This window comes from Rutilus rutilus (genome assembly GCF_951802725.1).
Source record: "Rutilus rutilus genome assembly, chromosome: 1".
Taxonomy (NCBI): Eukaryota; Metazoa; Chordata; class Actinopteri; order Cypriniformes; family Leuciscidae; genus Rutilus; species Rutilus rutilus.
This window is the reverse complement of record NC_140209.1, coordinates 12,854,382-12,875,988: the sequence shown is the minus strand read 5'-3', so window position 1 is coordinate 12,875,988 and position 21,607 is coordinate 12,854,382. Positions and strand designations below refer to the sequence as shown.

The following is a 21,607-nucleotide window of genomic DNA, read 5'->3' as shown; positions in this document are numbered from 1 at the left end:
CATGTGTTGACTTGTATATGCATTTGTTTATTGTGTGATGGTGACTTTCATTCATTGTTTTACTAATTTATTGTAAAAAAAACACTGTTGTCAGTAAATAAAATATAATTATTTAATTAATGCTTTATTTATTGTTTGAATGAAAATGTAGATATGTTCACTATATACACATCTAGAGTGTATTCATGCATAGCTATTTCATATGACATACATATTAATGATACTTAAATTTTTCGCATATAAAATCAACAGTTTTCTCCAAAGGCGAATCTTCACAGCTGCCCTTTGTGCAGACATTACAGACATTGGCTGTCAAGTTACTGATGTTATGAGGTATATATATATATATATATCTCATGGGTTTGCATACATAATATGATATTTTATACACAGGAAAAAATAACCTACAAGGCTGAATATATTAATATATATTTTCTTAAATAATTCATTATAATAAATTTAAAAAAAAAAGAAGCATTTTTTGTTATTTATAGGCCTGGGGGATGAAAAGAGTTAAATTCAACAACAAAAAAAGAGGAAAACAAAGCAGTCAGAGCCATAGAGAGAAAGAGTTGCGACACTCCCATAGACCTCCGTTGTAAATAATGGCGGCGCTTTTAACCGCCTACTTCCGGGATTTGAAGAGCGGAATAGTTCTAAACACCGTCATTTTGGCGTTGGACACCATTCACTTACATTGCTGCGCGTCGAGTTGTTCTAGAGTTAAGTTGCTGAAATATCGACCTCTTTTGATTTGTCAACTGTCTATGTTGTATCAGAGGCCCTTTGCGATGCTTATACTGGTCTTCATTTGTATATGCACAGCGTAATTATTTATATTTTATGTTGGTTGTTTCAACCAATTTTCAAGCACTGCCTGCTAGCTAGTGCGACTTCGTCAGCTGTGACAGTAAGAGTTCGGTAATGAATCACTACCACCTTTATAGCAACTTTTATTTAATTAAATTTTTTGGGATATACTAACTTTTCATTATGTTTTATTGTCTTGAGTGAAGCGGCTTGTGAGAACAATGCTGGACCTCTAGGATTGTTATGGGATCACCAGTCCTGTCTGTTTCATGGATCACCTGCCCCTGGTTTTTGTTTTTCTTGTTCACACACACCCACACAAACACACATTTTTGTTGTCTGTCATTGTTTAATAAAAAATATTTAAGCGAACTCTGAACGGACCACCACGGCAGACCTCTTTGCGTGATCACGAAGGTAGGCTAATGGCTGAATCAAAAGTTATAAGCAAAATCACGGGAATCAATAGCCTAATACAGCCCAGTTGTGCTAAAATAAATATCATGAGACGTCCATCATCAGATGAATGATATGGAAAAGTTAAGTTAGAGCCGCTAAAGCCAGTGCTACTACCCATGCGAACATGAACACTTAAGCTTTTCCCTCCAAAAATATAGCCTAAAACTTATCTCCAAATGCAAAACTGACATTAACAAAATGCAATAATGCAATAACAGCTGAAAAAGTACTTGGGTGTGTGTTTTATTTTATATTTACCGTTCAATAATGCAATCGCTGCTGTCTGTCCCATAGAAGAGCATGACAGCCAGCGTATGTTTTAGAACTATTGGGGCTTACATGAACCACGTGACAGCCATAGCGGCGACATCAAAGAGTGTCGTAACTCTTTCTCTCTATGGCTCTGAAAGCAGTAATTGGCACTTTTGCTTGTGGTTGAAAATGTTTGGATATAAAATAAAGAAATTAGCAACATATTCAAGAGATGACAATTTTGGGATTTCGTAATAAAAATAAATAATATCGTTAAGGATAAAACGGTGGGTCACATTAGCAGGGTTAAATATAAGAACTCAAATCAACCCTAAATGTATTCACAAAATAAATGTGCAGCAGTTTCTTCAGAAAGACCACAAACGAACGTGTCGTTCAAATCTTTTAAGTTGTTGCGCTTGTGATAACGCGTTGTGGGTCACATGATAATGTCAACATGGCAGATGTCCGGCTCGCATTCATACTTATTGAAATTAAGTACCTACTCATTGAGTATGCGGTTTCGAACGCAGCCTTGGTCTGGGAACTACATGTGCATTTTCTCGTATTTGAGGCGTGGTTTACGAATGCCCAGAGCCATTTATTGGGCGCTACGAATGTCTATCAAATGCGCCTGTAAGTAGCTCGTAGCCAATCGCTTCAATTATACCAGATGACGTATGTAGAGTGACAGTAATTCGACGAGGAAAAAGACGATGGGTCAAAGATTTATTTGTACACGATGGCGTTTAGCAAATATTACCGTTTGTGCAAGATAAACATGAGGGTAGAAGGTAACGTCGAATCTGATGCCATGTTGAATCCATAGATATAAACAAACTGCTTCGGTGTCGCCATCGTCTTGCTGCTCCCTCCCCGTTCTGTGATTGGTTCCCTTTTTCAGGGGAAAATCTTGTCCATGGTGTCCAGACTGCCTAGCAGCGTGAATAAAATCACGCTGCGAGCAAGGCAGTATGGGGAAACCCAGGCTAAGACAAAAACAAACTGGGCTCACCCGCACCATGAAACACAACAAACAGTGCTCCAGCCAATCACTGGCAAGATGTATTTGAGGGTGGGGTTTGGGGGTTAGTGCACGTGCACATGAAGGGGGTGTGTTGAGGAGAGAGAAGCATGAAGAGGGAAGTTTGAATTATGGCCCAAACACGACCAAAGAGACGACGTTCCGATGAACAAATTGCAAAGAAGAGGGACAAGGATAAGGAATACCGAATTTACATCGGAAAAAGCTTTTAAAGGCGGCGAGAACTCCGCCGGCAGAAGGGCTTCCAATCCACATTCAGGTTGCTGTTTTTGCAGAACAGGTAAATCCATATTTCTTTCTAAACTGACGTTCATGTTCGCCAAACCAACACAAGAATGTAATTAGCTAGAACTATGCAGTCAGCGTTAACTTTGGTGAATACAACATATAACGTTATGTTTCTACCAGCTAGCGATACATCTCTTTTGTAAATGATCAAGCAAATTCACAGTAGGGCGACAATTTGTGTGAATGATTGTTTTCATCCACTGTTTGTTATGAATTTGAATGCTCATTTATAGGCTGTTGACAACTTTGACTAAATTTGTTTATGCCGCCGCCGTTGTTTATGCTCACTGGGAAACGCAAAGCTACGTTATCTAGCTATTATTGCGTCCTTGTATGAGAGCTATAGTTATAGCTTCAGGTGGCGAAACGATTTAAATAATGTTTCTCTTTTTCTGCATTCTGTTCTGCCATATAAAACCCTTTATCTAACTTGGCGACATTACACATTGAATGAAGTATCAGTAAAACTTAACTTTGTTTGTAGTAGAGATGCGCGGATGGGCTATTATTTCATCCGCAACCGCATCACAAAACTCATCATCCGTCCGCCATCCATCCGCACCACGTTTTTGACCATTTTTCAAAACCGCACCCGCCCACCATCCGCTGAATGTATACATATATTTTTCATTTGATTGGTTCATTTGATTGGTTCAACCGCCCGCCACCCGTCCGAATTTAATTCAAATATTATTTTTCGTCACGTCATCCGCCCAATCCGCCCAATCCGCGGTTTATCCGCGGAGTCCGCGGCTGTAACCGCCAACCGCGCATCTCTAGTTTGTAGTGACTACTTTGACTTTCCTTTATGCCGGAAGGGAGGGGAGGAGGGAGGAGACGGGATGAGGAGGAGGGTCTAGCTAGCCTCCGTTTTGTTTGACAACAATTCGAATGTCAACAAGAAGTTACAACTCCCGGCATCGCTTAGAGCACCTTTAACCCTCTGAGGTCTGAGCTTTTTTCTGGGCCCTGGAGGTGTTCTGACATGCAAGTCTAATTACACTGTATTCAGCACAAACTCTGCTACAATAATATATCAACAGCATGTATGTAAAAGTTTGTAGTTTTGAGATAATTTAGTTTTGAGATTTACATTTATGCGTGGTTTGTGAAAATACAAAAAAAAAATTCTCACTGAAATAAGGCCATGAAACCCCTACTGATTATTTCTTCACAAGACTTTTGAAAATTGTATGACGTAGCCTAGAATATTTGCTGCAAAACTATGTGAAAATCACCCTGACTGCTCATTCAGAGAAGACAATATATTGATTTAAAATTTTTACGACGTGTTTTGTGTGAATAAGCCTTATGCGAGAGCTCATTAATATGTATGGCTTTTCTCACCTCAGAAAGACAAAGACACTCCCCTAACGGCCCTATTAGGAGCTATCAGGTCCCTATCATTCTGAGCAACCTTGCACAATACTGTAAATGAGGAGATTTAAAAAAGAATGGCTTTTAGATTGTTTGGATTTATTTACACAACATAATCCAAATAGACACAACAAATGGCAAAAAAGCACTTATTGAAAGACAGAGACCTTTGTGCCATTCCTAAAAACATTGTACATACCTTTCATTTCCAAGGTGTTTGATTTTCACTTTACCATGTTCATGTTCCAGAGACTCATGTGAATGTTGAAGTCGGCAGGACTCAGTGGCATCTGGGCCCTGAAAAAAAAGTGAACATACTGATATCAAGAGAAAGGCCTGCACGATTTTGGAAATAAATATTAGATTTTTCTGGTTAAAATTGCTTTTTAAAATTCACAAAATACACACACACACACACAAATGTTTCCAACAATATATAATATAATGAACACCAGGTTTGTTGTGCATAGGCTATGCGCAGTGCTGGGTAAAATAATAATAACAATAGATAGCAGTATAAATCTTCCAAAATATTTCAGTAACAACCAAGCTAGAGAAAAATATATTGATTATCATGTTACTTCAAATGTTTCCATTCGTTATGATGATATGAAATGAGATAATAGTAAAAACATGAAGCCGTTTGGTGTGTTTTGCTTTTCAAATTTTTAAATGATACATTCAAACGCGATCGCGCTGCAAAATCTGATACATTCAAACGCGATCGCGCTCAAATATAAAACATTATGGTTACCATATACATATCTACGTTTGACCAGATATCCACAAACACAGTAGGCCTAACAGTAAACACGGGTCTAAATATTATAATATTCCCCATATATCTAGCAACAGTTCAACTGCAATGTGACATTTATGCAACAATAACAAACATGTAAGAATTTCTTACCTTAAATCTTTCTTGTCTTCAAATCGCATTCTTCTTCTGAGGTAGCCTAAATCCATTGTAAGCTCAGGCACGTCTTTCAAACTCGACGAAAAGTGAAGTGAGGTGTTTTGTTTTTGAGGTAATGAGCGCGTTTGCATTCCATGTGGAGATTTGCATGTGAATATCTTTTGCGCGAGTGGACGTGGCCAAATTAACTGTAATGAGCAAGCGTTTGAGAAGCTGGACATCTTGTTGGTTTTATACAAATTACTTAAACAGAAAATATTTGTTTTCGTTTTGAACCCGATCATTTAAAAGTACACACTTAAATGTTTATAAAGGTGTATGGCTCATAAATGTGTGACAAGTATTTGCTGAGTTTTGTTTCAGTTTATAGGCGTGCTCAAGAAAAAAAAGTTCACCGCGACGGAGAGGCAGAACGCACACCCTGTTTATTTTCTTTATTTTACAAAAGCACAATGTTTTAATTTGATTGTAAGTGGACACATACAAAAGTAGAAATATCACAGATTCTTTTTTTATATTTCTTTTTTCTGTATGACCATAAATGACGGAGTAATTTAAGTTTATAGTGCTACAATGTGGAGAAAATCCAGCAAAACGCGCCGGCGCGTTTGCCGACCTCAGAGGGTTAATGGAATTCCCTAATATTTTAAAGAAAAAACAAAAGATGTCAGAAAAGATGTCCGGTGCGGAGCAGGCAGTGCAGGCGACCGGGGCGGATCAGGCAGTGCAGTCGGCCGGGGCGGAGACGACCCTTCAGGCGGCCAAGGCGGTTCAGGAACAGGAACGGTTTTAGGAACAGGAACGGGCTCAGGTACAGGAACGGTTTCAGGAACAGGAACGGGCTGACGTGAAGCTCTGGCTCTGGCTCGGCAGGACTGACGTGAAGCTCTGGCTCTGGCTCGGCAGGACTGACGTGAAGCTCTGGCTCTGGCTCGGCAGGACTGACGTGAAGCTCTGGCTCTGGCTCGGCAGGACTGACGTGAAGCTCTGGCTCTGGCTCAGGATCAGTGCGCTCTGAGCTTGACGGGACCAGCGGCGGCGAGGGCTTTGAGCTGGGTAGGACCAGCGGCGAAGAGGGCTCTGAGCTGGACGGGACCAGCGGCGAAGAGGGCTCTGTGCTGGACGGGACCAGCGGCGAAGAGGGCTCTGTGCTGGACGGGACCAGCAGTAAAGGCTCTAGCTTGGCGGGCATGTCGCTTGCTGTCTCAGGCGCGGCGGGCATGACGCATACTTCCTTGGCTTCGGCAGATTTGGCGTGAAGTGCGGGCTCGGCTGGACTGGTGTGAAGTGCAGACGGTGACATGGCATGCCACGGAAGGAAGCTCTCCAGACATCTGGAGAGTGCCTCTCTCCAATCCAGATCGGAGAGATCGGGGAGCTCCCTCGGGTCGACCTCCTTAGCCCCAGCCCGTAACACAACTTAATTGCCTCGTCACCCAGAGAGCAAGAGGCAGCGAGAGGAACAAACCCCCAGGTGTACTGGAACAGATCGAGGCTATCCAGGGCCAAGGCCGCGATCTGTCCAGCGAACTCCCGGCTCATGCTGGGAAAATCAGGCAAGATCCGTACTGCTGGATTCCTGGAGGTCATAGCTGCTGGATCTGGGTGTGGTGAAGTCTTCTGTTACTTACTGCTCGGAGACCAGAGAGTTTAGATCCAAATGCAGCTTTTAATAAACAGAGTAATCCAAAGAACAGGCAAGGGTCGTACACAGGCAGGCAGTCCAAACAAAGAAACAAACAAAACAGGCAGGGACCAGAGGCAAAAGAGTAATCCAGGGAACAGGGCAAGAAATCCAAAAACTAAAATACATGATACCAGGGAAAATGCTCAGAGATGCAGTGTAACACTTAAACAAGACTTCACAGTGAGTGAATGAATGAACATGGTATAAATAGACTGAGACTAAGGCCCTGTCCCAAATGGCGCACTTCATGCGGACTTTCGGTCTCGTGGACTTGAATTGCGCGTGCTCGCTGAGTCTACGAGTCCGTAGGCTGTCCCATTCAGCATTTTACCGCTCTGAAGTGTGCTCAGCAGCGCCCCCTTTGTGCCCTTGAAGCGGTCTTCCGCGAAGCCCGCATAGAAGCAGGCTTCACGCACTTTAACTACCCAGGAATCCTTGCGAAAGGCCAATCAGACAACAGATGGGAGGAGATTTCACTCGCGGATAATTGTTGACATGGCTGAGAAGAAAATATTACGGTTATTATGACCTAAATGTACATTTTATCAGTGGTTACCTACAGTTTATACAAACATTAAGGTAATCGACCAGTGGTTGATGTCTCAAACATAATAATAGCGCGTTTAATAATACGATCGCATTATGATTCATTAAATAAATAATGGCAGGGCTTTACTGAGTCATATGTAAACATAGTATGAATATTGAAACCTGTAAATTCATCTGAAACTCATGCACATTTTCATTATGTTTTAAAATTGCAATCTTAGTTCAAATGGAACATTATGTATTATTATGTACAACTGTATACATCATTTAAATAAGCATGGTGTATCTATTGTCTAATGCCCAGGTGATATGCACAATATCAAAATATAGAACTGTAAAATTAGGCTGTGTAGTTGACATGGAGATAAGACGTTGGAGCGCAAAAAATGTGATTTCTCCTGTCCAACAACAACCAGGCCTGTATTTCTGTCAGTAAGGTTATTTTTCACTCTGATTTCTCTGAAAATAAAAAGCTAGATGATATATTAAACTTTTTCTGTACGATGGGTAAATATCATATTCACAAAGCAAGATACCTTAAATTCAAACCTAGTTGCAAATTTTTTGCTTATGATTTACAGTTATTCTTCACTTCAAAAAATCCCCTCCAATAAAAGAGCTTCGAAAATATCCTGTATTATAGAATAAGTTTTATATAAATTGTAAAAATATTTTATTTACTGTTATTATTTACTTTCATTTTCTCTGTATCCCCACATGTTCATGTTCATTGTTTTGTATTATTTCCATTGTAATGCAAAAAAAAAAAAAAAAAAAAACAGCCCGTTATTTCCGGCGTGCTGATCAAGTCTGTCCCAAAAATACCTCTCAATGCGCCCTCGTGGACTCGCGCCAAGGGCCCTATAGGTCTGCACTACATGACGTCACCAAAGTGTGAGGAAGTCCACAAGTCCGGAGTGTGCCATTTGGGACAGGGCCTCACAGGATGATGAGACACAGGTGAATGCAATCAGTGAATGGGGTACAGGTGAATGTGATCAGTGATAAGTGATGATGAGTCCGGGCAGTGAGTTATGGGAAATGTAGTTTGTGAGTGATAATAGTCTTACGTGGAGTGCCCTCTGGTGGCTCTCAAGGGCACTCCAGCTGGTGACCGTTACAGGTATGGAAACAAGCAATAATAGTACCAGTTCTTAAACCAGGGAAAGACCCATCAGATCCTTCTAGTTACAGACCCATTGCCTTGACCTCCCATTTATGTAAAATCATGGAACGAATGATCACAGAGAGAATAACATATTTCCTAGAAAGTAAAGCTCTTTTATCTCCATATCAGAGTGGGTTTCGTTGGGGTCGTAACACAATGGACTCTGTATTGTGTCTAGAGTCAGACATTAGGAAAGCACAGACCAATAAAGAAGTAGTGGTTGAGGTTGAACATAATGTAGGAAAATCTTTGTTTGCAGATGACGGGGCTTTGTGGATTAGAGGCCGCAATTGTGAATAAAAGAAATACAAGCTGGAATAGTAGAGGTGGAAAAATGGACAAATAAATGGGGATTTAAATGATCAGTAACAAAAACACACGTCATTTGCTTCTCAAGGCGGCATAAAATCTTACCCCTTTCTTTAAAACTTTATGGGCAACCTCTGGAGCAGGTAAAAGCTGTTAGGTTTCTTGGGGTTTGGTTTGATGGAAAACTGACATGGAAAGTTCATCTGGATAAAATTAACGACAAAAGTAAAAAGGTCATCAACATACTCTGTTGTTTATCAGGACGGGAATGGGGAGCAAGTAGATCATCTTTGCAAAATATATACTGGGCACTCATGAGATCTGTTTTTGATTATGGAAGTATAGCTTACATGTCAGCAGCAGAATCAAACCTCAAGAGATTAGATGTTTTGCAAGCTCAGGCTCTGAGAATCTACAGTGGATCATTTAAAACATCTCCGGTATCATTGATGCAGGTGGAAATGGGAAAAATGCCTTTAAGAATCAGGAAGATTGAAATGAATGATGGCATACTGGGTTAATCTCAGGGGACATAATGAGTTGCATCCTGTCATAACAGAATGTTGGGAACATAATGAATCAAATTATACTAGTTTTGGATGGATAGGTAATGCAAAGGCAAGAAATATAGGATTACACCAATTACAGTACAGTAATACAGTTTCAATTTCTTCCATTCCTCCTTGGTTAAATGTTGACCTTAATATACAGCAGGAATTGAAAGATAATTTGGTACAACTTCAAACATTGTTTATAGTCCAGAATTATTTTAAGGAACATTATCCAGAATCAGTGTTTTTATTTACAGATGGATCCAAAGATCCTGAAACAGGATTTGCAGGTGCAGCAGTATATTTTCCAATGAGAGATTGTTTTATTAAGAAAAGAGTAACCAATCATTTGTCAATATATAGGCCCTGTAGTCAGGGGCGGATCTAGAAAAATATTTATGGGGTGGCGAGAGGGGGGCAGGAATTTTTGAGGGGTGGCAACATATGGCAGAAGTATATATACTGAATTTAAATCGCAGTTAAATTGGCCATAACTTTTAATTCGTTGCTGCCAATAGGGATGGGTATCGTTAAGGTTTTAACGGTATTACTACTCTTACCGATACTCCTTATCGATCCAGTACTTTAATGGTATTCTTATCGGTTCTTTTTGTTATATAAAAAAAACGGGGGAAAAAACTATTATGAACACATTTAATATTGCTTTATATTTTGAAATGTAAAATAAATAGCAAAAGAAAAACCAATGCTTTTACAAAAAAAACAAATAATATACCCAGTGCTTTAATTTCAGTAATGTCGGCATTACTGTTCAGGAGTAATATGGGCTAAAAAGACATCTAACAAAGTCAGATTTAAAATAACACTGCATAGGTTATCATAGATTAAAGTTATAAAAGCCAAAATTATTCATTCAAGAGCTGCGACTGATTTTCTCTTTGCCTTTTGTTGTTTGGTTCACATTAATGGAGCAATCGTCAGCAGGTTTATTAGACTGCTGCCCCTTTAAGACCAAATGCAGATCTACCGGTAATCATTATTACGCATCATATTTTCTCCCAAGTCCCAACTATTAACGCCCATTTAAGACATAAACTGTATTTAAGTGAATAAACTGTTGTAAGTGAATCTCCAAGACAGCCATTTTGACATATTTGATCGTTTAGATGTGCACACGAAGCCCAAAATATACGTTGCTTGTCTCGGTAGTTGAACTTTTCTATTGTAAAACAGTCAAATATAAAACAAAAAATTCTACTTACATTTTACCAGGCATTCGTTAACTTATTTAATCATTTTGACATTGATGAGCTAGACCGCTGAACTTTTAGTCTTCCTAACAACAAACAGAGCGTTGCGTAATGTAGTGCATCAGAGCAGCATCAATAATAATATCAAGTGAATCTCTAATTTGCATCTTAAGTTTATTGCCAATAATAATAACAGGTTTGCAACGTGAACTCGGTGAGCTCGCGCAAAACACATCTTCAGCACAGCGACTCATTTAAACGCGTCTGATTGGCCGATGTGATCAACAGACATGTCTGTGATTGGCTACAATGCTCAACGCTGCAAAAGCACGTCAAAAGTACCTTCAATGCAAAGGGAAAAATATAAATAAAAATGTAATATAGTGCACTGTTCATGATTAGGTCATCGCGGCCGCTGTAATCTTATTCACATTTGTTTTTCTGATTAATTGCTTTGCTCTGTGAGAAAGACAATTGAACAACATGTTCGGGGCTTTACTAAAAACATTCGGGGCTTAAGCCCCCTTAGCCCACCCAAAATTAGGCTAATCAAAGGGAAGAGTGCTACAAATCACGAGGGAGCGATTTGACCGCTGATTTTGGCTAACGTAATAGACTCGCTGTTTTTGCTGATGCTGAATCGTCTTTAGCATACAATACATTCATTACAACGTAACTTTAAGTTAAACGTGTGTTTAAACTACACCTGGGGAAACTCACTTCACCTTCAGAGGCTCTGTCAGGGGCAGCTCAGTCGAGTCGGGTTGCAGGACCACCGCACCGCAGCAGACTTGCTGTGTGTGTGAAGGGCCTTTCACACAGGACGCGGTATGCGCGGCGCTTGCCGCTGGGTTCAGCGTTCCTTCAGATACAATGCGATTTGCGCTGCGCTATGACGTAGGCGGAGTTTTAAGCGGTAGTTCCATTGTCTGTTGTTCCTCCTTTCGGTCAGCAGCAAACATGTATCTGTCCCGTTGTAAGAAGCGAGCGATAGCGCTAGTCCTGCTGATGAGAAGTAAAAGAGAAGCAAGGAAGAAGAGGCTGTGGGTGCATGAAACCCTCAGGTCCAGAGAACAACTTGGTGAATTCAGGCTGGCAAAGGAGCTCCGTTTCCACAGTGACCGGTTCCAGGTGTACTTTCGCCTCAGTAGGGAACAGTTCGACTGTTTGCTGGGCAGAGTTGGACCTAGAATCTCAAGGATCCACACGAGCTACAGAGAGCCAGTTTCTCCAACAGAACGTCTGGCAATTTGTCTGAGGTGGGTGATTTATATTAAAATAAAAAATAATTAATTACACCAGTTTCTTAATTGGAGGTGGTTAAAGGTTTTTGCTGTTTTAAATTGCACTGATAGTTATATTTGAATGAACATTACAATGTCATTAATTTTAGATACCTGGCAACTGGTGACTCCTACACCACCATTGCCTCTAGTTACCGAGTGGGCATCTCCACTGTGGCAGGCATTGTGCCAGAGGTGTCCAAGGCCATTTGGGATAGCCTGGTTGATGAGTTTCTGCCTGTACCGAAGACTGCTGATTGGCAGGAGATCGCCACTGGATTCAAGGAGAGGTGGAACTTCCCCAACTGTGTGGGTGCAATAGATGGGAAGCATGTGGTAATCCAGGCACCACATAATTCAGGCTCCCAGTACTTCAACTACAAGGGTACATATTCTATTGTACTTCTGGCGGTTGTGGATGCAAGGTATCTTTTTAGGGTAGTGGATATTGGAGCTTTTGGTCGGAACAGTGACGGAGGGACCCTTGCTGCCTCTGCTTTTGGACAAGCACTACGGGAAGATAAGCTCCATCTCCCAGAAGATGCTCCTCTCCCAGGCGCTGATCACCTGGGGCCCATGCCTCATGTCTTTGTGGGTGATGAGGCTTTTCCCCTTAGGTAAGTTATATTGATTGCATATATATATATATATATATATATATATATATATATATATATATTAATACACAAAACTGATGGTTGAAACATTTATGATTATTATCACTGTTGAAAACCGTTATTTACATTTTTATTTCAGGATTCTTTGATGAATAGAAAGTTCAAAAGAACAGCATTTATCTGAAATAGAAAGCTTTTGTAACATTAAACTATACCGCTCAAAGGTTTGGGGGCAGTAAGAATTTTTCTTTTCTTTTTTGGGGGAAATAAATTAAATAAATCAGCACTTTTATTCAAGGATGAATTAAATTGATCACAAGTCTATAATTCATTTATAATGTTACAAAGATTCTATTTCAGATAAATGCTGTTCTTTTGAACTTTCCATTCATAAAAGATTCCTGAAATAAAAATGTAAATAACGGTTTTCAACAGTGATACATAAATGTTTCTTGAACATCAAATCCAGTATAAAATACTGATTTGTGAAAAGATCATGTGACACTGATGTGACATGTTACCTTATATATGAGTATAGATGATACATATAATACTATTTTTAGTATTTCTACATATTTTTTTGTTTATACATACATTCATACACGTATAATTGTAAAATGTTTCATTCTTGGTTTAATAATATTCAACTGTAGCCTGTATTTATAAATGGCGTTTTTCCTTCTCACTTTATTACAAGGAGGAATTTGCTGAGGCCCTATCCTGGAAGAAACCTCTCCCAACCAAAGAGGATCTTTAACTACCGCCTTTCACGAGCCAGAAGAGTAGTTGAGAATGCCTTTGGGATTCTTGCTGCAACATGGAGAATCTACCACCGGGTGATTGGAGTTAGCTCTGCAAATGTGGATGCAATAGTGAAAGCAACAGTGGTCCTTCATAACTTCCAGAGGTGGAACTCCACAGTAGATGTCCCAGTAGATGAACATCACATCCCTGCACTTACACGTGGAAGGAGAGTAGGCACCAACAACTCCACCCAAGAGGCCGTAGCTGTACGAGAGTCCTTTAGCAGCTACTTTTCCTCTGCCGCTGGTGAAGTGCCCTGGCAACACAACCTAGACTGCTGATGTGCTCACCTGTCGTCTTTGCATCCCATCAACATAAAACAAAGGCTCTTTTAAGAGCCACTCACTTATTTTTAAACTGCAATATCTGAATCAAAACAAGAATCATAAAAGTCAGCTCTTTTTTAGAATATAACATTACTAAGGAACAAATTTTATATAGATAACCTCTTGAATCAAAAAATGAATCATGAAGTCAGCTCTTTTTTTAGAATAAGACATTTATTCAAAACATTAAATCTGAAACTAAGGAACAAATTTTATATAAATAACATCTGAATAAAACAAAAATCAGGAACTCAGCTATTTTTTTAGAATAAAAGACATTTATTCAAAACATTAAATCTGAAACTAAGGAACAAATTTTATATAGATAACCTCTTGAATCAAAAAACGAATCATGAAGTCAGCTCTTTTTTAGAATATAACATTTATTCAAAACATTAAATCTGAAACTAAGGAACACATTTTATATAAATAACATCTGAATAAAACAAAAATCAGGAACTCAGCTATTTTTTTAGAATAAAAGACATTTATTCAAAACATTAAACATGAAATTAAGGAACAAATTATCTATATATAATATCTGAATCAAAACAAGAATCATGAAGTCAGCTCTTTTTTAGAATATAACATTTATTCAAAACATTAAACCTGAAACTAAGGAACACAATTTATATAAATAACATCTGAATAAAACAAAAATCAGGAACTCAGCTATTTTTTTTGAATAAAAGACATTTATTCAAAACATTAAACGTGAAATTAAGGAACAAATTATCTATATATAATATCTGAATCAAAACAAGAATCATAAAGTCAGCTCTTTTAGAATATAACATTTATTCAAACATTAAATCTGAAACATATATATATATATATATATATATATATATATATATGATTTGTTTCTTAGTTTCAGGTTTAATGTTTGAATAATTGTTTTATTCTAAAAAAAAGAGCTGACTTTATGATTCTTGTTTTTGATTCAGATATTATAGTATATATAATCGAGAATTTATCTCTCAGGAAAAGTCAGCCCTATGTAAAGTAGTGAGGAACTCTATTTTAACTTCACTCCTTTTCTCAAGTGACAGGTTTCTGAGACGTGGTGCCAGACTCAACAGAAAAAGCTCCTCCTCATCTGCAGACTGATTGAGAACATTCATCAGCTGGTTCTCGAATTCATCATTCTGCCCCTTCCTTTTTTTGTTCCTCGTCGATCCCTGTGGTGCTGGCGTTGCCCGTGGAGTGATGGGTGCTGCAGGCACATATAATGCATGAGGTGCCGAGGTAGATGGTGGCCCCCAGGACACATCAGGAGGGTCAGACAGAGTCTCAGAAGACTCAACAGCCAGAACTGCAGGGGTAGACAGGGTACCGGGAGATACACCAGTCAGGTAAAGGGTCAAGGTTTCAGTTAGGTCACCAGATGGTGGGGTACCAGGTGGTGATGACTGAGGAGCCAGGGGTGATGTGGTAACCTGGGAGCAGGTCAATCTCTCTTCTAGGGATGGGGTCATATTAGATGAAGTGGCCCTCTCTTTCACATGAGGCTCCAAAAAACTCATTATGGAGAAATACCTCCATGTGTTCTTCTGTTCTGCCCCTGCACCACTCTTCTTCTCCCTCATAGCCTTTCTCTCCTTGATAAACCTGTCCCTGAGATTTTTCCATCTCTTTTTACACTCATCCTCTAATTTGAGAAAGGATTTCATCTTTTTTAATAACACATTTGAAAACTATACCTCTACTCCACGTAATTTAACTTGTGTAGAGTTCATTCATGGGGGACACATATTAAAAAAACTATTAAAAAACTGTTTACACACATTGCCTACCTACAAGTTACCTGACAGTTAAAACACAATTATTTTTTATGTAATTTTTTTAATGTAAATCTGTCTGTCTATGATATTTAATTGTATCAATCAATAAATTCCACTAGAAACAAACCTTGTTGTATTATTTTATTTTAATTTAATACTGTGCAGCTGCTTTGATACAATCTGTATTGCTATACAAATACTTGACTTGACTATGAGACGATCGTTAATACCATACGATGTCTTAATATAATTCACTTTACAGTTCAGGAGGAAAAAATGCTTTTAACACATACTGCCCGTGCGTGCATACGTTCTATGTATAACAGTTATGATATGTATAACAGTTATAATACCGTATAGACAGATCACCAGGTGATCGCCCATATTGCATATCTACAACAAGCTACCTGATTTACACACCTGACATGCCAACTTGAATGGAGATATGTCTCCATGACACAGCTTTCCTGACGATGTCCCTATACGACCTCAAACTTGTATCATACAGCTCAGGAAATTCTGACACACACAGTACTAGCCGTTCATCCATTTTGATTTCTGTGCATACGATGTCTTAATATAATTTACTTTCATCCATTTTGATTTCCGTGCTTGTTTGGATCCCCCGATTCTATTGGCCGCGCTGGTAATCGTCACAGAGCGCAGCGGCAAAAGTTGAACTATTTTGAACTTTGACCCGCGGCGTGCGCGTGAGCACGCCAATGATGCGCACCGCTGCGCTTGCGCTTTGCTCGACGCAGAAACAAAACGTCCTTGCGCGGCGCAAGCCATTGAAATGAATGGGTTTTATAGCGCAGCGCCGCGCATACCGCGTCCTGTGTGAAAGGCCCATGAGCCAGACTGAGCCAACGCCGCTCTGCACGTTTGAATCAGGGACGTAACTATTTGAGAGGCAGGGGGGAGGGGCGAATAATACATTTAAAATAAAAAATTAAATTGTTCACTTTTGGTAAATGTATTGGACATAGTGGTGGGTTGTTTTTGTAAGTACAGTTTTTGGATCATCAAAGTTAGGGGGGCAGCTGGGGGGGCAAGGCTCTAGAGTGGGGGGGCACCTGCCCCCCCTTGCCCCCCTGTAGATCCGCCCATGAGTACAAGATATTCACAATTTTTCGTTTGGTATATTTCAGTGACATTATCTTAGATCCCTATAACGTTAGATCCCTATAACGTTAGCTCAACTCGCCCCGACTCGACTCGCTCACTCCCGGTATAAACAACCTGTACTGACCCCGGTGAAGTGGCGGCATCTTACTCAATCCATAAGGAAAAAGGTAAGTTACCACATCAGGTACAAGACACTAGATATTCACAATGGAAAAACAAACATGGTGAGTAGAATTGAGTCGAGCTGAGCTTGTAACGTAACGTTAATGAAAAAAACACCACAATGACGATAGCTCAAATAACGTTATCCCAGACTGGAAAAATAAGCATTAACGTTAGCCCGGTAACGTTAAGCTTCCTTAGCTCAGGTTATTATTATTATTGATTGTGTGCTACCGGACAGGCTGTTGTAATGTTATTACTTCTGTTTTGCTGTCTTGTAATCGGTGGTCTTGAAATCGTGGTTTGCACACTAGCATAAGCTTGTAGATTTTACGGTCACTGAATACTTACAGAATTAAATGAAGGTAACGTTATCTTCTTCATTTAAATCTGTAAGTTAGCTATAACTGTGATAAAAGCTGAATATAGCGTCTGGTATGTTCAGATGTTAACTTTACTTTGTGCTTGGCCAACCAGGGTGAAAGAGCAGTCATGTAATCTGTCTTAACTCGCGTGCGCAACTTAAACCAACCAGCATCGTCATTAAATATTTTTTCGGATCCTGTGTTCTGTGATCCTGTTCTGTTGAAAGGCTTTTGCTGCTCTCTTTGTCTTCAGAAAAGGCAGCAAATTATCAGGAGTATTAAAATCAAGTTAACAATTTTGTTTGTCTCAAATTATATGTGGCTGCCTGGCAGACTGTATGGAATATTAAAATAATAATAGATTTGTAATTGGTATTTGTTGTGTAATTGGTAATACATTTGGTAATGTTTACATTTTTTATTCCCTAGCCCTCTGCCACAGCTGCTGATATCCAGAGAGAGACCCTACCCAGAACTCCTTGCTTAATTGTACAAGGTATATTCTTCCCTTATTTTGTTAAAAGGGTAGTTCACTTTTAAATGAAAATTACCCCATGATTTACTTGCCTTCAAGCCATTCTTTCAGACAAATACAATCTGAGTTATAAAAAAAAAAACTGTTGAAGTTTGAAGCTCAAAAAAGTGCATCTATCCATCATAAAAGTGCTCCACGCGGCTCTGAGGGGTTAAAATAGGCCTCCTGAAGCGAAGAGTTTGTGTAAGAAAAATATCCATATTTAGCACGTTACAAAGTAAAATTCTAGCTTACGGCCGAACGGAAATGCTACTTGCATTCAAAGTTCAACTTGCGCAACTCACAACGTCAGAAGTAGCGTCATGGCGTAGTGTAAATATCAGCAGTATGTTGCATTACGTACGCATAAGTTGCGCTTTAGAGTAAAATCTCTATGTTATTGTTCTTTTGGCCGGAAGCCAATACAATTGTGCATCATTTCATTTCATAAAAGTATATGAACTTTATGAAATGATGCACAATTGTATTTTAAGTTCCCGCTGAAACTTTATTTACCTTTTTTGAAATAATCCATTAAACCTGCTGAGAAATGATCGCGTGTACTAAAATGAGCAGTTAGACACGCGCATGCTCGGGAAACTCTACAGATGCACAACTCACTTTTGAACCAAATATCACGGTGCAAAATGGAGAGCGCGCGAAACTTGTCACTTGAAAGCGAAAAACAGTGTTTGAGATTCGTTGCAGCAGATTCAAGCAGTTGTAGTTATGTACTTGTGTTTGTGCTAGAAACATATACAAGACATATACAAGAAATATTCTTGAAGTGTGCAAATCTCATTGGATGGATTCACATACTGATTTGCGGATGTGCAAAATTTCTCCACGACTTCACATTTCTTGATGCGGGTGTGTAAATGCGTTTGGCACTATATTCACTGCAGCAATTGTATCAAAAATGTGAGCGTACGAGTCTCTTAATTTGTGATTTGTAGAATAGGATTTGACCATTTGCAATTAAGAATTTGAGAAGGTGAAACTTGTGTTGTTTATTGTGGGAGAGAAAAAAAGTCTACAAGTTTGCAACTCTTAAAACATTTCTCTCTGTTACTTCAAATTTACTGATACACATGTGTGGCTTTTCTATACAACTACATATCGCACTGTCACAGGCGTTCAGTTGATTTGAATCAAATATACCTCCATAAGCAAAGACTTGATATATGAAGGGATCTTAATCAATGTTTATAACTTTTCTGTAATTGACATTTTTTGTTAGAGTTAGGGATGTCAGTAAGTCACCACTTAATACAAAAACATATTACTTCGCATTTTGAGTGATCAGATTTTACACATTGCTTTGCAGGTATAAGAAAAAACTCAAATTATGCTATCCAATTTAGTGAGAAAGGGATGAGTGAGGAGAGGCATGAGAGAGGGGATGGGGAGAGAGGGTTGAGGATCGCACACACAGACACTCACTCAATCTCTCACAGGCACACACTCAGGGGTTAAAATATTCCGGCACCGTGCCGGATCTCCGGTGTGACACGGTTGTGAAGAAATTTTCATCAGGATATAAATTCGGAAAAGTTTATAATTTTTGAGTTCCCCAAAACCTATGGCAGCTCTCACTTAAAAAAAAAAAAAAAAACGTGTTTAGCCAATCAGAAGCAGAGTAGGGTGGGACTTGTGTTTGCTAGCTATAACAATGTGCAGCTATCCAACAAGATGAAAGTTTTCTCTGTCTCGCAGATGCGTGATGTGCGAGTGCGTGGAAAAATAGAACCAATTCTTATTTTAAAGCACGTGTGCGCCGGGTCTGTGCTGTTCACGTTCCTGGTGTAGCCAGAATCGCTGACATCAGTTGAATCTACGAGTGCGTAGAATTCAGCGTAATACGCGCGTGTAGAGGCCCGGTGTAGCTCGGGTGTTAGAATCACGGTTTAGAGATCTTACTATTCGTAAACAATGCTCATGAATTTAGACCTGAAAATAGACCTATCCCTTCCGCATCTAATAGTCTGCTCGTTTGGGAAATGGCTGAGATAATTATGAAAGTAAATTGAATGAAAATAATAATTTAAAAATATACAGGCCTATATAAAATAGGAAATCAGATTTTATCGTTGCAAAGCTTTTAAAGGGAGATGCATCACGGTTTCAGCCCAATTTCTATTCGATGCACTCCACTCCAACCGGTGCACTCACATCACAGACCCTTGCATCGATCATGCCAAGCCACAGACACATACACATACACACAGACACACACATACTCATATAGCCTACAATGACTCTCAGTCTCACACACAAGCACTCATTCATTCATAAAGATCCCTTAATGTTTCATGTCATGGTTATGACCATGTCATATCAGTCTTAAATGTTACCTGATAAGTGTGTTTTCCCCCCTGTTTTCAGAGCCTTTTGCGGCATAAATCCCCAGACGGGCAGCAAGGCAGAGAAAAAAACGAGGGCTGAACGCACCAGTTTGCACACTTTTGAGGAAACTGCTGGATTTTGAATTGGTGGGCAGGGGACATTATGGGACACTAGTGGGCAGGGGACATTAATATATTTGACAACTCGTGTTCAACCAGTTTGGTACAGTAATAGATTGTTTGTTTGTGCATTGTGCACTCTCAGTTTTAAGAGAAAATAAAAATATATTAAAATAAATATTAAGTGTTTTGTTTTTCTTTGCAGAAGTCTGAAAGAGAACATTTATCCAAGTTACAACATTTAATTGTAATATTTACAATATTCTGTCCTATGAAATTACAGGAAATCCCTAAAATTACAAGAAATTCCTGGCTACTGAGTTGCCGTAAATATAAAATTTTGCTGTAATATTTACAGTATTCTATCCTGTGAAATTACAGGAAAAGTACAGAACTTGTTGTAGTTATTTTACAATAACAGTCCTGTATACCGTTTACAGTCAATTTACGGCAACTATTAGCCAGGAATTTCCTGTAAAATTACAAGAAATTTCTAACAGTGTACATACATAATATCCTTGGTTAGTCATGGTTCGTGTATGGCATTAAAAATAAAAAAATGGCATTAAAAAGGCATTAAATTTAAATTGAAGATCCCTGCAGAAACCCTGGGACAGCAAATTCACATTTAAATGTAAGTATTATGTTTTCATTTACTCAAATAGCTAGCGAAACCACAGTTAAAGTTTATTATAAACTTCATCTTAACTCCGTCGTCATCATTGCATGGCTTCATTTGTCAGGTAGTTTTAGGCAAAACTTGTGGTAATAAAGTTATTAGTTTAACGACCTATTTGTAATATTTGCACTAGTCTATCTCACTTGTGTATTATAAGAAATATCACTCACCCTATAAAGCCTAAAACAACCAACCCCCAAATTTGGTTTTTAACCAAATTTGACTATAGGCCTACAGAAATATTAAGCATATTTCGCATGTCTTGATGTGTCATATTTTGCAGTGTTAACAATGCACTTAAGCTTGCACCCCTGTGTTAAGTACCCTTTTCTGCTTTTTTTTTGAACAATTCAGGGAAAAATGGGTCTGGGGAATGTAACTCCCATACAGGCACATATATTATTTTGTGCCTGTATGGGAGTTACATTCCCCAGACCCATTTTTATGTCGGTCTAATTTTATATATATAAGAAAATTAATACACACATATTTGCTGAAATGTATTGTGCTGTTGTATTGTGCTGTTGTTGTTAACAAGCCATGGTTAATTTGCTCTCTGAGTGGGAAACCCACTGCTGAAACTTGGCCCTGGTTTGTCCTCATGGATGAGGTGTTGGGACAGAGGCATTGCACCAACCCCGCCCTCATGGCCTCAATACCTGAGGACAGATCAGGGCTGAGTTCAGCAGTGTGTGACCAAGAAGAGGAGGAGCCAGGGGCACCAGCACCAGCACGAGCACGAGCACGAGCACCCACACCAGCACCAGCACCACGAAGAAGGCGAGACAGAGAGGACGAGTTTTTGGACTTGATTAGAGAAGACATGGGACTGCAGAGGCGAGGAGAGCACAAGAGAGT

General features: G+C 39.3%; 1 protein-coding gene and 1 long non-coding RNA gene across 3 annotated transcripts in view; one reads left to right on the top strand and one right to left on the bottom strand.

The window, feature by feature from the left end:
- Positions 1 to 21,607, bottom strand: part of LOC311287787 (uncharacterized protein) — a 449,286-nt gene that overhangs the window by 58,962 nt on the left and 368,717 nt on the right. The window lies entirely within an intron of this gene.
- LOC311304515 lies at positions 2,650 to 20,119 on the top strand. Its single transcript, XR_014629935.1, has 3 exons — positions 2,650 to 2,846; positions 17,521 to 17,587; positions 19,991 to 20,119. It is a non-coding gene; the product is annotated as an uncharacterized lncRNA (long non-coding RNA).